Raw genomic sequence first — 12711 nt, forward strand, 5'->3', positions numbered from 1 at the left:
GCTGAAGGGGACCTACATCCTACAACATCTGGAGGACCACAGGTTCTCCACCCCGATATATAGATATAAAGCACCCTTCCAACCCAATTCCATCCAAATGTTGTTAGACTTAAGCTCAGGGGGTGATCAACATCTGGAGGACTCCAGGCAGATGAGTGTTGCCCTTGCTCCTCTGGAAGCTTCCCTTGGACAACTTAATTTTGTCAAGTTGTGTGTCCTATCCCACTCATCGAATTCTTGCTTGATGGAACTGAAACCCACCCAGACTCTATATGTTCTCTATATATCTTTTTGATTCCCTTTGACCATCCCACTAAGGCCACAACCAGGAAACATGGTCCTGTGTTGTTCAGCCACTCCTTGATTTTTTTTTGCCCAATCTGCATGTTACCTTTGTCATGCTGTTGCCATGTTTCCATGGTCGACTCCCATTTCCCATAGGAAAAGTTTCTCAATCATCTTACTTCCCAGGCAAAAAATGCCCACTGCATCCAGAATTTGATGTTATGGATGTAACCTGATTATTGGGAACTGATGGCTATGTCACAAAGACAATTTTAAGTCCTGCCTGCCTGTCCACAGATATTGTAGTATCCCACAAGTCCCAATGCAATTGGCATACATCCAACGATGCTACGATCATTTTATTTGGCTTAAGAATGAGAGGCAACTTGGCCCCCCAAAAGTCTGTCTTTAGAAGAGTCTTACTGATGATCTGTGCAAAGATTTCCAACCAAACATTTGCTGCATACTTGAAGCATGCTTGAACTTCATCTACTAAACCCAATTAAGATTCTGAGAAATCTCCACACCACTGCTTCGTCCCTTTTGGTCCAAATTTAGAACTGAACTTAAATAGGGAAAGGGGACACCACTCAGATTCTGCAAGGTCCCCAGGAATTGTGGGGGGGGGGGAATTAGTTGCAATCTATGGGGGGGGGGTACTCTTGTGGAAATCTGTATGGGTGTTGTGGACACTAGCTGAAGTGCCAAGATGTGGGCTTCCTGGTGGGCAGAAGATTGGCAAGGATTTTTCAACCATTTCATTGTGTGCCTGTCTTTGTGATGCTGGAATACGAGCCCCAGCCAACCAATGTGTGGGGAGCCATAGTGTGGCAGTTTTGGGGAAGTGGGGATGAAGGGCATACCTATGTGTCTGTGTGTCTGTTTTCCTGTTGTACCTGTGAACTGTGGAGAACCGTTTCCTACAGGTGCCTTTCCATTTTTATGCTCCTCTTTCTGTATTCTTCCCTGGCAGGTATGCATTGGCTGGAAAGGGTTCATTGCGGTTTATTTCTATCTTTAGAAAAGCGGGGGGGGGGGGGGAGAGAATATGATTTTTGTCTAAAGGTGGTGCTTTGTTGGGAATTATTGGTCTCTGCTCAATTCTTTCAGATTTGGCAAAATTGCCGGTCTTGCAATTTTTTTACAGAGGAAATCAGAGGGTACAACTTTTCAGTTTTTTGCATGGCCAAAAGCCATTGGCCTGGTATCAAGCAGGCATCTTAAATAGCCTATGACTGTGTCTGCAAAGCTCATTGGAAAAGCACAAAACCACAACATAAGATACAAATATGACTCCCCCCCCCCCTGTATCTGAGACATCTCAGTGTAGCGATTGAGGCTTCAGTTGCCATTAATAGCCCTATATGGTTATTAATATGGCTATTAGAGCCTCTGTATCCTTCAACAGAGGGAACACCGGTGGCGCTATGGTCTAAACCACAGAGCCTAGGGCTTGCTGATCAGAAGGTCGGCGGTTCAAAGCCCCGCGACGGGGTGAGCTCACGTTGCTCGGTCCCTGCTCCTGCCAACCTAGCAGTTCAAAAGCACGTCAAAGTGCAAGTAGATAAACAGGTACCGCTCCGGCAGGAAGGTAAACGGTGTTTCTGTGCGCTGGTCTGGTTCGCCAGAAGCGGCTTAGTCATGCTGGCCACATGACCCGGAAGCTGTCTGCAGACAAACGCCAGCTCCCTCGGCCAATAAAGCGAGATGAGCGCCGCAACCCCAGAGTCGTCCGTGACTGGACCTAATGGTCAGGGGTCCCTTTACCTTTTATCCTTCGACATGGGTGATATAGCATCCACTCAGGTCCCATGTTGGGATACTAATACTGACTGAGCATTTTGTTTGTTTTAATCTGGGATGGGGTTTCCCCCACACCTTCAAAAAACCCTCCACTTTCCTCTTGGAACACCCGCAGCAGCCAATACAACCACCCAAAGCATCGTTTTGAAATTATTGTCCCCACTCAAAATATGAAAAGAAAAGGCTGATTATGGGCTGCAGATGTAGCTAGACTTACTTGCTGTGTGTTACACATTGCCACGTGCCAGTCGATTTTTCTGCTTGCTGCAGACCCTCCTCCTCCGATCGGCATCTAATCCCTGTGGCCTTTGTGTCTGAGAAATGGTTTGAAATCTCCTGTTGACCAGCCGAAGTCTGTTTTATTTCCTGGGGGCAGGGCAGACGCCATGTGTCCATTTCCTGGTACGTACCTTCTCTTCCGCCATTTTTATTCCCAAATCACCAATCTGTCTGCCCAGTGAAATCCCTCCCACACTTTCCAATCGCACCCCTGCTGTGATCGAAGGGAGCTCCCCGATGCTTTTAATTAAAATGCCTTGCTAGTTTACGCAGAAAAAGAAAAAGAGGGAAAGCGAGCACGACTTTTGCTCTGCAAATGCCAAACATTTGCTGCTACATTAATCTATCGAACCTTTGTTTTTAATCTGTTTTAGATTATCGCAGTTACGCAAGGCGCTTATCACAGCAGGGCTGAAATTGCTTGCATGCAGAGGTGGCATTGGAACAACTAACATTAAGCATGTTTCAGATGAATTTAAATTATTGTAATGAGTTGCTTTCATTTCCTTACCTGATGTTATTGCTTCAGATTGTTTTGTAATAATTGATTACAAGTCAGGATTCCTAAACATTTAGTTATAAAAAATGTCTGGTGAAGAAACACGGAGAGGGTCTGGTGCTTTGCCACTTCTGTAATAGAACACACACAAGCCTTTTTATTTGAAGCTTAGGATGGGTAACAATATTGTACAGGCATCTCAAAAGCACATGGTCTAAATTCAAACAGGGATGGTGGGAGGATGTTGAGGAACTCCTACTTCTGTTGGATAACCAACGTAGTCCATGTTCAGGGGTGATGAGGGCTGTAGTACACCAAAATCTGGAGGACTACAGGTCCTCAGTCCTTGAATTAGATGGATGGAGAGGAAGAGGGGGGTGAGTCAGAGAAGGGAAAAAAGGCATTGTTTTTTGTTTTGTTTTGTTTTGCAAAATCACCTTCCAAAATTCGCCCTTCCTTCCACAAATTATTCAGCTTCTTTTAGAGATTAATTAATTTGTATACCCCCTTCATCCGTAGGTCTCAGGGTGGCTCACTGCATCATCCAGTAGGACATTTGGAGCAAAACTGGAGTTTAGGGGGTACAAAGTTTACCCCACCCACAAAACCAACCAATCAACCATTAAACTTTATCTTCAAACTCATTTCTTCATCCATAATGATAGTTGTTCAGGTGTCTCGGTCTCGTGGTGAACCAGAGATAGAAAACTGAGGCAAGGCTTCTTAGGCAAGGTGAGAAAACTATTCTGTTTTTGTGTGCTGTGATTTACAGCACAGCAAAGTAGGGGAAGGCGCATATGCAAGGGCTAAACTTGGCTAAAGCCTCTGAAGCATTGAGAGAAGTGGGAGAACTTCTCTGGTCTTCCAGTGGTTCCATTACCCAGGGATACACCCTTCTCACCCACCCACAGTCTGCTTTTGCCGCCTCCCATTCCTTATGTGCCTTCAAGAGCATCATTTCAGAGGAAAGGAATTGCAGGCTGTGTACGAATGACATTTTATTCTAGAATCCATGGAAACCGAGTCCTTTCCCGCTCCCAAACACAATCTCAACCTACTGTGTATTTTTATTTTTTGCTCATGAAAAGCACTTCTGGAGAAACTGGTTTCATTCTAAAAATAAAAGCTCATTGCAATTTATTCTGCCTCACTCCACAGTATATCCATTTGAAGACAAATGGAACTGGATGTAGGAGATCCTAGCGAGGTGGGTTGCAGGCCCGTGCAGGGATGGGGGGGCAGTTGGGTACACTTGCCCCAGGCCTCGGAGGGCTAAACCAGATGGAGGCCCTCACCAGGGACTGGCTGCTTTTTTGTTTGAGTTTATAACTTTATTCTAACAAGACTTCCACCCTGGACCTCAGACAAGCGCTGCATGGACTTGGTGGGGGTGTATCCACACATACCCAGTGACATTTTGGGTGGGCATATAGGATGGCTGTCCACCCAACTCAATCAATAAATCAGGTCTATGCAGAGGGACATGGATGTTGGATGAGTCGGGTTCAGACAGCCATGAATTTCCAAGGGTTGGAATGAATGGTCCATGACTGTCAGGGAGCAGGGCATCAGGAAGGCAGGAGGCCAGGCAGGGAAACACCACAAAAAAAATCTAGGCTCTACCACTGCATCACCAGCTGTATCTTCCAGGAGAAGGTAAACCCAACTTAGGTGGGTCTTCTCACAGCAAGGCTGTGAGTGTTCTCTGCAGGCATCCTACCCAGGGGGCTGTGTGGTTGCTGTGCTGTGTGCCCTCACCCTTCTGATAACCACCTTCACATATCTGAAGGACTTTCACATGGAAGGTGGGATGAGCTTGTTTTTGGCTGCTCCGGAGGGAAGGACCCCAACCAATGGATTCAAATGGCAAGAAACGAGATCCTAGCTAAACATTGGGAAGAATTTGCTGGCGGTCAGAGCTGTTTGAGGGTGGAACAGACTCCCTTGGAAGGTGGTGGTCTGTCCTTCGACCAAGGTTTTTAAGGAGAGTTTGGATGGTCAGCTCTCAGGGATTCTTCAGCTGAGATTCCTGCATTATAGGGGGTTGGACTGGATGGCACTTGGGGTCCCTTCCAAGTATACGATTCTATGATTCTATGATCATCACTTGGGTTCATACAAAACAGCCCTTGAATGCAGCATAAGGCTTGAAGACCTGCCTGGGGAACGGCAGTAATGGGGTCATAGCAGTCAGTGTCAATTAGACACGCAGGGTGTGGCCACCATAGGGTTGCATGAGTATGAGTGAATGTGTGTGTGTGTGGTGATGCAAAGGTTGTGCTGGGGGTGCATAGCTGTCAACCTCCCCCTTTTTTTGCGGGGGAATTCCCTTATTCCAGCGCCGTTTCCCACTGCTTCCCGCTGCTATCCCAGATTGTTAGATATCCCATAGACTGTCCCCGGGACAGGTGAGGCTGCTGATCCCTTATTTTCAAATCTGAAAGTTGACAGCTATATGGGGGTGGTGTCTTCACCACTGTGGGTTCTCTTTCAGTAGTGGGCACCATGGTAGTACAGATCCATTCATGCGATCTCCATTTGTCCCTTTTGCTACTGCTTAGGGCACAATCCTCCTCCAAAGGTATATTCTGTGACAGATGTGCTGATGTTCTGGCTTGGTCAAGGTGGAGCGGCAAGGCTTGGAAGTTTAGTTTAGTGTAAAGGAGAGTAAGAGGGGACATGATCGGAATTTGTCAAACGATGCAGGGTATGGATAAAGTGGGTAGCAACACTACAACTTGTGGACATCCCAGGAAGCTGAGCGTCAGAAGATTGAGGACAGATTCGTGCTCCTTCATGCAGCACATAGTTAAAATATGGAACTCACTCCTGCAGGAAGAAGGAACAGCTGCCAGCCTAGATGGTTTTTAAAAGAGTGTTAGACAAATTCATGGAGGAGATGGCTATGAGTGGCCGCCAGCCAGGATGGCTCTGCTCTGCCTCTGAATACGTGTCATAAGCAATAATGCTTCTGAATACAGTGGTACCTTGGTTTAAGAACAGCTTAGTTTATGAACAACTTGGATTAAGAACGCTGCAAACCCGGAAGTAGGTGCTTTGGTTTGTGAACTTTGGCTTGGAAGCAGAACATGTTCCGCTTCCTGTTGAGTGTGTTCCAAACGAGTCCCCCACTGCTGTGGGAAAGCACGCCTTGGTTTAAGAACGCTTTGGTTTAAGAATGGACTTCTGGAACGGATTAAGTTCATAAACCAAGGTACCACTGTACCAGTTGGTGGAAATCAGAGAGGGCTCTTGTGCTCAGGTCCTGCTTTCAGGTTTCCTATTTGGGCATCTGGTGGACCATTGTGAGAACAAGATGCTGAAACTAGATGGACCATTGGCCTGATCTTGTGTTCTTGGCTTTTCTTGTGTTCTTGTTTTTTTCCTTTGTTCTTATGATTCCGAATTCCCACTGAGGTCTGATGATACTAGAAATGTTACAGCCATTCCCCCTCCCTCTCCTTTAGTATCTGCGGTGTCTTTCATGTTGTTCCTTTGAAGGTGGCCTTGTAGACTGCAGCAGGAGGGGGAAAGCTATTAGACATAACCCGCCATTTCACTGTAGGGTAGCCAGGCCAGTTTTGAGCCAAACAGTTGAGCAAATTAATTGGTCAGTCTTGAATCTGCCCCCCTCCCCGTACCATCATAATGAATCACGGATCTCCCCTAAATGAAATTTTCCAGCCTTCGCTAACTGTGACTTGCTCGGAATTGCCCGTTTAACATCATGCCCAGCCACTGAGCATTACAAAAAGGTAATTAGATTAGAACAGAAAAGAGAATAAAAAGTTAACAGCCTCCGCTGAAGCTGCTCCACACAGCTATTTCGGGGGCTGCTGAGATGAAATATGAGATTGTCAGAGGCTCAGGATGAGGATGGAGCCTAGAAAGCTACCTTGTACCAAGTCAGACCATCAATACATCTATCTCAGTACACCTGTTAGGGGGAGGGCCATGTTTGGCATGCCAAAGGCATCTTCAGCTACGGTGTCTGCAGAAATCATTTCCAGAGATTTTCTTTCCCCCCCCCAGTGGGAGGCAATATTTTTGGGTGGAGGGCCAAAGTAAAACACTGAAATGGTTGAGCTGGCCAGTGTCTCACACAAAATGCTGTCTGTACATTTGGGCTCATATCGCCGGTTCTAAAAATGCTAGAAATCTCTTTTTTAAAAAAGGAAAAGAAAAGAAAAGAAAGAAAGCTGGGAATCTACGGAGTATGGTTCAACCTGGGGGCATCAAGGAAGGCCTTTGAAGGCATCATGGTGCCTGTCAGGTACACCAGGTTGGGAACACGTGAAGATGGACCAATGAGCCGGCTTGGTGTAAGGCTCCAAGACAGAGCAGGGGAAGGGGGGGGGGGAGAGAGACCTTACTTTTGCTGAACTAGCTGCCATTCGCCTACTACCAGCAGGGACAGCACAATATGTTTTGTTGCTGAGCTGGAACAGCAAATGTTGTCCCACCTGAACAGGAAGGTGCAGAAATCCCAAAGGCCCCTTTCCTTGTACTAAAAACCATTAAATAACTGAACATTGTTCTGCTTCTTACCTGGCATTAAAAACAAACAAACAGGTGTGTAGCAGGCATCTGGCTCAGAAGTCCCTTCTGTATCCTGAGAACCACCTCCACAAATTCTGTAAATTATTATAGATTATTATAACCAGCCCATCAACACTGTATCTTGAAGAACAATTCAGCCAATCAAATCCTCCTGGAACTTTGAACCCTGTGGGAACCCTGTAGTCCATCTGTTGTTAATTATTAACATTCTCTCCAATATCCTTCCTGAGAAGAAACCCTTGGTTAAATCGGCAAGATCTTACAGCAAAAAACCAAATACAGTTCTGGACCTATAAAATCTTGTTCCGTGTAGTTCTAGGGGAAAACAAGAAAAGAAAAGAACCCCAGAGTATTGCTTACATCCTTCAAAAGTCGATGGACATGCTCTGTGAAGTCTGCAACATTTCTATACCAGGGAAATTAGGTCTTTAATAATATTTATAATATATTGAAATGGAAGTGCGTACTGTATTATTCCAGCCCCTGGGACGGAGTGGGTGAGATTGTAAGTGAGGGTAGTGTAAATGGCAAGTGAGGGCAGTGTTTTGCAAAATTGCCAAGAAATTATAAAATGAGAAAGTGGTCACTTTTCAATGCCATGAAAAATCCCTCCTCTAAACAGTCACTTCAACCAAGCACTAACGCTATTCTTATTAAAACTTTACGCCTGAACCCTGAATTAGAGCCATGTAGAAAGGGCCTCTTGGAATTCTCTGGAGAAATTGGAAAGACTCCTTAAATTTATTCAGGTTCTCTGGGTGGAGCTCACCAGTAGAAATAATAGTTGCATTACCTATTTCCTTTTGCATAAGTTTCTCCTCCTCCTCCTCCTCCTCCTCCTCCTTCTTCTTCTGACATTTTGCATTCTCACCGATGCACCAGACCAAGCATAATTCCAAGAAAACCTATTGAGGTTTCAGTGTGAGCTGAAAGGCAACCATTAGCTTTTCATTAGAAATGCTAACAACCCTGCCCAAAAATGCAACCATTTGAACTATCAGCATGAAGCAGGAAGCACATCAAAGGAAAGGAAAGATGTTCCCAGCCTTTGATTCCCCCCTCCCAATTCACTTTCCCCAGCTGATGACAACACAATTCCTGCTCTGAAATAAGTCCCAGAGCAACTCTCCTCCCCCACTTTACCACCCGTTTTCTCTGCCTTGGGTGTTTTAATTTTCAACCGGAAAGATGGGCTGTAAGTGCCCCCAAGAAATAAGAGACAGGCAAAGAAGCATGCAACAAGACCTCATTTCACTTTCTAAGGAAACACAGAGAGATGTTTATGGGAGGAGGTGCTCCCTGAGAACCGTAATTTGGATGAGAAGAGGTGATAAAAAAAAATCCTCAAGAAGCATAAAAGAGCCCACATAAGTCCTTTGGGCCTCCAGTTGTGAATATCTGCTTGGCTGCTATCCCAGGGACTCTTGCTCCTCTTCCTTTGACTAAGAAGGCACCAAATTGAGGTCACAGAAGATTCCACATCAAGGAGTGACCTAGTTTGCAAATTGAGGCCATGGAGAAAAGCTGTTAAGAGTGTAATAAATATACAGGTTGCTACTGACACGTCTCTGTCTCTGTAGCTTCACTCTGCAGCGCTTATTAGTGTCTGCACAGTGCTGAGAAACCAGATCTGGTGGTTCAGCTAAGATCAAATTGTTACACGTGTGTGTGTGTGTGTGTGCGTGCAGTACAGCTTGTGGTATAGGGGATGTTCCAAGGGGGTTCCGATTTGGCATTGCACAGTGATATAAGCCGCAGCATCAGGCTGGGTTACTGTTACTGTGCAAGTTGGAGGTACCTGGTGTCCTGGCCTGATTCTGCCTGATGCCAACAAAAACTTTTTTTAGTATTAGTGTTACGTGCTAAGAAGTCCACGTAAAGTAGCTCATCTCATCTTGGGGGGCAGTCAGAGAACTGTGTTGCTCTGGTGGTGGGGCTGGAGATTAAGTATCAGAAAGAAGGCTATTAATTAAGATTTCAGATCACCGCATGATTTGGGGAACTGGAAACTCAACATGAGTTAGGAGAGGACTCCATATTGGAGCAGCGGTCGCTTGTTTTCCATTGTCCCAAAGGATGGGACCTGAACCAATGGATTCAAATGATAAGAAAGGAAATTCCAGATAAACATTTGTTGTTGTTGTTGTTGTTTAGTTGTTTAGTCAGGTCTGACTCTTCGTGACCCCATGGACCAGAGCACGCCAGGCACTCCTGTCTTCCACTGCCTCCCGCAGCTTGGTCAAACTCATGTTCTTAGCTTCGAGAACACTGTCCAACCATCTCGTCCTCTGTTGTCCCCTTCTCCTTGTGCCCTCAATCTTTCCCGGCTTCAGGGTCTTTTCCAGGGAGTCTTCTCTTCTCATGAGGTGGCCAAAGTATTGGAGCCTCAGCTTCAGGATCTGTCCTTTCAGTGAGCACTCAGGGCCTATTTCCTGATAGGTTTGATCTTCTTGCAGTCCATAGGAATCTCAAGAGTCTCCTCCAGCATTAAACGTTAGGAAGAACTTTTGAGGTAAGAGCTGTTCGACAGTAGAACAGATTCCCTCAGAAGTTGATTTACTCTCCTTCATTGGAGGCTTTTCAACAGAGTATGGATGGCCACCAGTCAGAAATTCTTTAGTTGTGATTCCTGCATTTCAGGGGATTAGACTGGAGGATCCTTGGGAATCCCTTCCAACACTACAATTCTATGGTTCTATAATTCCTTCAGACACCCCCCTCCCCAACTTGGAGCTTTTCAGTTGTTTTCAATGTTGGGGAGCATTTTTTTCCTCAACTTGCTGGTAGCAGTGTCTATCCCAGTGGTTTGTGGTTCCCATTTGTACTTAGAATTTTCATCTTGATGATGTAGCTTCATTCTGAAGGGGATGGAGATAGGATGGAACCCATCAAATCCTGAGAGATGAACTGGCATGGAGGTGAGCCTGGAGACAATCTGTGGGACCTTTCACCCATCCAGCTCTTCTCCATGATTTCAAGCTACAAGTCTACTATAGTGCCTTTTTTTGTCATAAATGAAATATGCTTCAATCAGCTAGCCTTTGCTTCCCCACCCCCCACAAGGTTCCAGACTACAACTCCTGTCAACCAAGGGGTTGTAGCACAGAAGATCTGGAGGCCACCAGACTGGCAAAGGCTGAGATGGAGAAATGCACAATTTTGCTTCATCTGCTTCTCTCTGAATCATTTTAGCTCCAGTGTCTGGCTTCCTGTTGTATGTTTACTTTATGGTTGGTAACCTGGCAAGGTCATCGCTCCCTGGTTTATTTATTTAATTGTTGCATTTCTACCCCTCCCCCCCAGGAGCTCAATATGACAGATACATGGTCCTCCCTCTCCTCATTCATTCCCCACAAATGAGGTAGGTTAGGCTGAGAGGTTTGGAACCTTGATCTCCCAGGTCCAACACCCTAACCACTACACCCCACTGGCTCTCAATAAAGGGCACGAAGCGGGTTGTGAGAAAAGGACCTCCAGCAGAACCATAAACAGAGCTCTTTCTAAACCTCCCCCTCAAAAAAGAGATATGAATGGCAGTGTTGAGAGAGGGGTGTGCCCCTTTTGAGTCTAGCCTGCTAGCCATTGCACAAACAGCAATTAACTTTAAATGTAATTAAAGTTTTGCTGCAATACATGGTACTTATCTCTTGCATGTCGGCTAATCCTCAATAGATGTAACTCTAATGATGATTTACGGTTTTGCTAACGCGTCCCTTAATCTAAATTAAATGTGTAGTGATACTAAAGACCTCTCCTCTCTCTCACCCGCACCCAGATTGCACACTTGTGGGCTAAGTGGTCGGGAGGAGGAGAGGTGAACACCCCAGAACAGGATCGGGGCCATGTGCTGCTGCTTCCCTTCCTCTGGCGAGGAGGTCGCATTAATGAGGGCTGGTTCATGCTTTGGACATTTTGAATCAAAGGATGCTTACTGGCGCATTACAAGAGGCCACTGCAGACAGGGATGCCCAGGACATTTTGCTGCTGGAAGCAAAAGAGAAAACTCTGCCCTTGTTTCTGCAACCACCACTATGTGCCCTCTGCTGCCATGAATCCCCTGCCACCTGGTGCTGCGTGGATGTTCAGCGGAGGAAGTGGCAGTGGCTGTCAAGCACAGGAGGCAGTGAGTGCTGCTCTCCTTGGAGGCTGGATCTCCTGTCCCTCCCAGCTGATTGCCCTGGGGCCACTGCCTCAACTGGCCTCATGGGTGGGCCAGCCCTGACTGCAAATACATCACTACAAGCTGAGTTTTCACAGCAGCTCCATCACTGTAGTTTTCACTGAGTCAAATCATAACGTAATGTCAATAAGTTGCATCAATAAGAACATAAGCAGTTAGCCTTGTTGGATGAGGCCAAAGGTCCATCTGTTGGAAGATTCAGGACACGTCAAATAAAGTCCTCAAAGGAAAACAGGGCCCAACCTGGTGATAACAGAGTAATGGTGGAATGGATGACCTTGAAAGGTGGTGGAATCTCCTTCACTGGAGGTTTTTAAGCAGAGGTTGGATGGGCATGTGTCAGACATTCTTTAGCCGTGGTTCCTGTATTGCAGAGGGTTGGACTAGTTCCTTGAGACAGCTTATGATTCTGCAGTCCTATGCTTCTATGATTCTTCATGCAGCACATAGTTAAACCATGGCACTTGCTCCCACGGGAGGCAGTGATGGCTTTAAAAGAGGATTTGACAAATCCATGCAGGGTAAGGCTATTGGTGGCTACTAGCAAAGATGGCTATGCATTTTTTCCATGTTCTGAGGAAGTCATGCATCTGAATGTGAGTTGCAGAAAACCACTGTAAGGGAGAAGGCTACAATTCAAAGTGTTGGTGCTGACCTTTAAAGCCCTAAACGACCTTGGCCCAGTATACCTGAAGGAGCATCTTTGCTCCCATCGTTCACTGAGGTCCAGAGCCGAGGGCCTTCTGGTGGTTCCCTCACGGTGAGAAGTGAAGTTACAGGGAACCAGGCAGAGGGCCTTCTCGGTGGTGGCGCCCGCCCTGTGGAACGCCCTCCCATCAGATGTCAAGGAAATAAACAACTATCTGACTTTTAGAAGACATCTGAAGGCAGTCCTGTTTAGGGAAGTTTTTAATACAGTGGTGCCTCGCAAGACGAAAAGAATCTGTTCTGTGATTCTCTTCGTCTAGCAGTTTTTTTGTCTTGCGAAGCAAGCCCATTGAAGGATTAGCGGATTAGCGCTGTTAGCGGCTATTAGCGGCTTTTAGCGGCTTATCTGCTGATCGGATCAGCTGATAAGCGGCTTAGAAAAAGGGGGGGAAGGAAA

At 46.1% G+C, this 12711-nt stretch overlaps 1 protein-coding gene and 1 long non-coding RNA gene across 6 annotated transcripts in view; both read left to right on the top strand.

Moving 5' to 3' along the window:
* Positions 1 to 12711, top strand: part of LOC308592502 — a 643114-nt gene that overhangs the window by 295160 nt on the left and 335243 nt on the right. The window lies entirely within an intron of this gene.
* AJAP1 (adherens junctions associated protein 1) overlaps positions 1 to 12711 on the top strand; it is a 124906-nt gene that overhangs the window by 105979 nt on the left and 6216 nt on the right. For 2 of the 5 annotated variants that reach the window (XR_014010526.1, XR_014010527.1), the window contains exon 5: positions 2359 to 2490. The exons of the other annotated variants lie outside the window; for them this stretch is intronic. The gene's annotated coding sequence lies outside the window, so the exon portion shown is untranslated. The remainder of the gene's footprint in view (positions 1 to 2358; positions 2491 to 12711) is intronic. 5 annotated transcript variants of the gene reach the window in all.

The sequence above is a fragment of the Podarcis bocagei genome (genome assembly GCF_964188305.1).
Source record: "Podarcis bocagei genome assembly, chromosome: 7".
Lineage (NCBI taxonomy): Eukaryota > Metazoa > Chordata > Lepidosauria > Squamata > Lacertidae > Podarcis > Podarcis bocagei.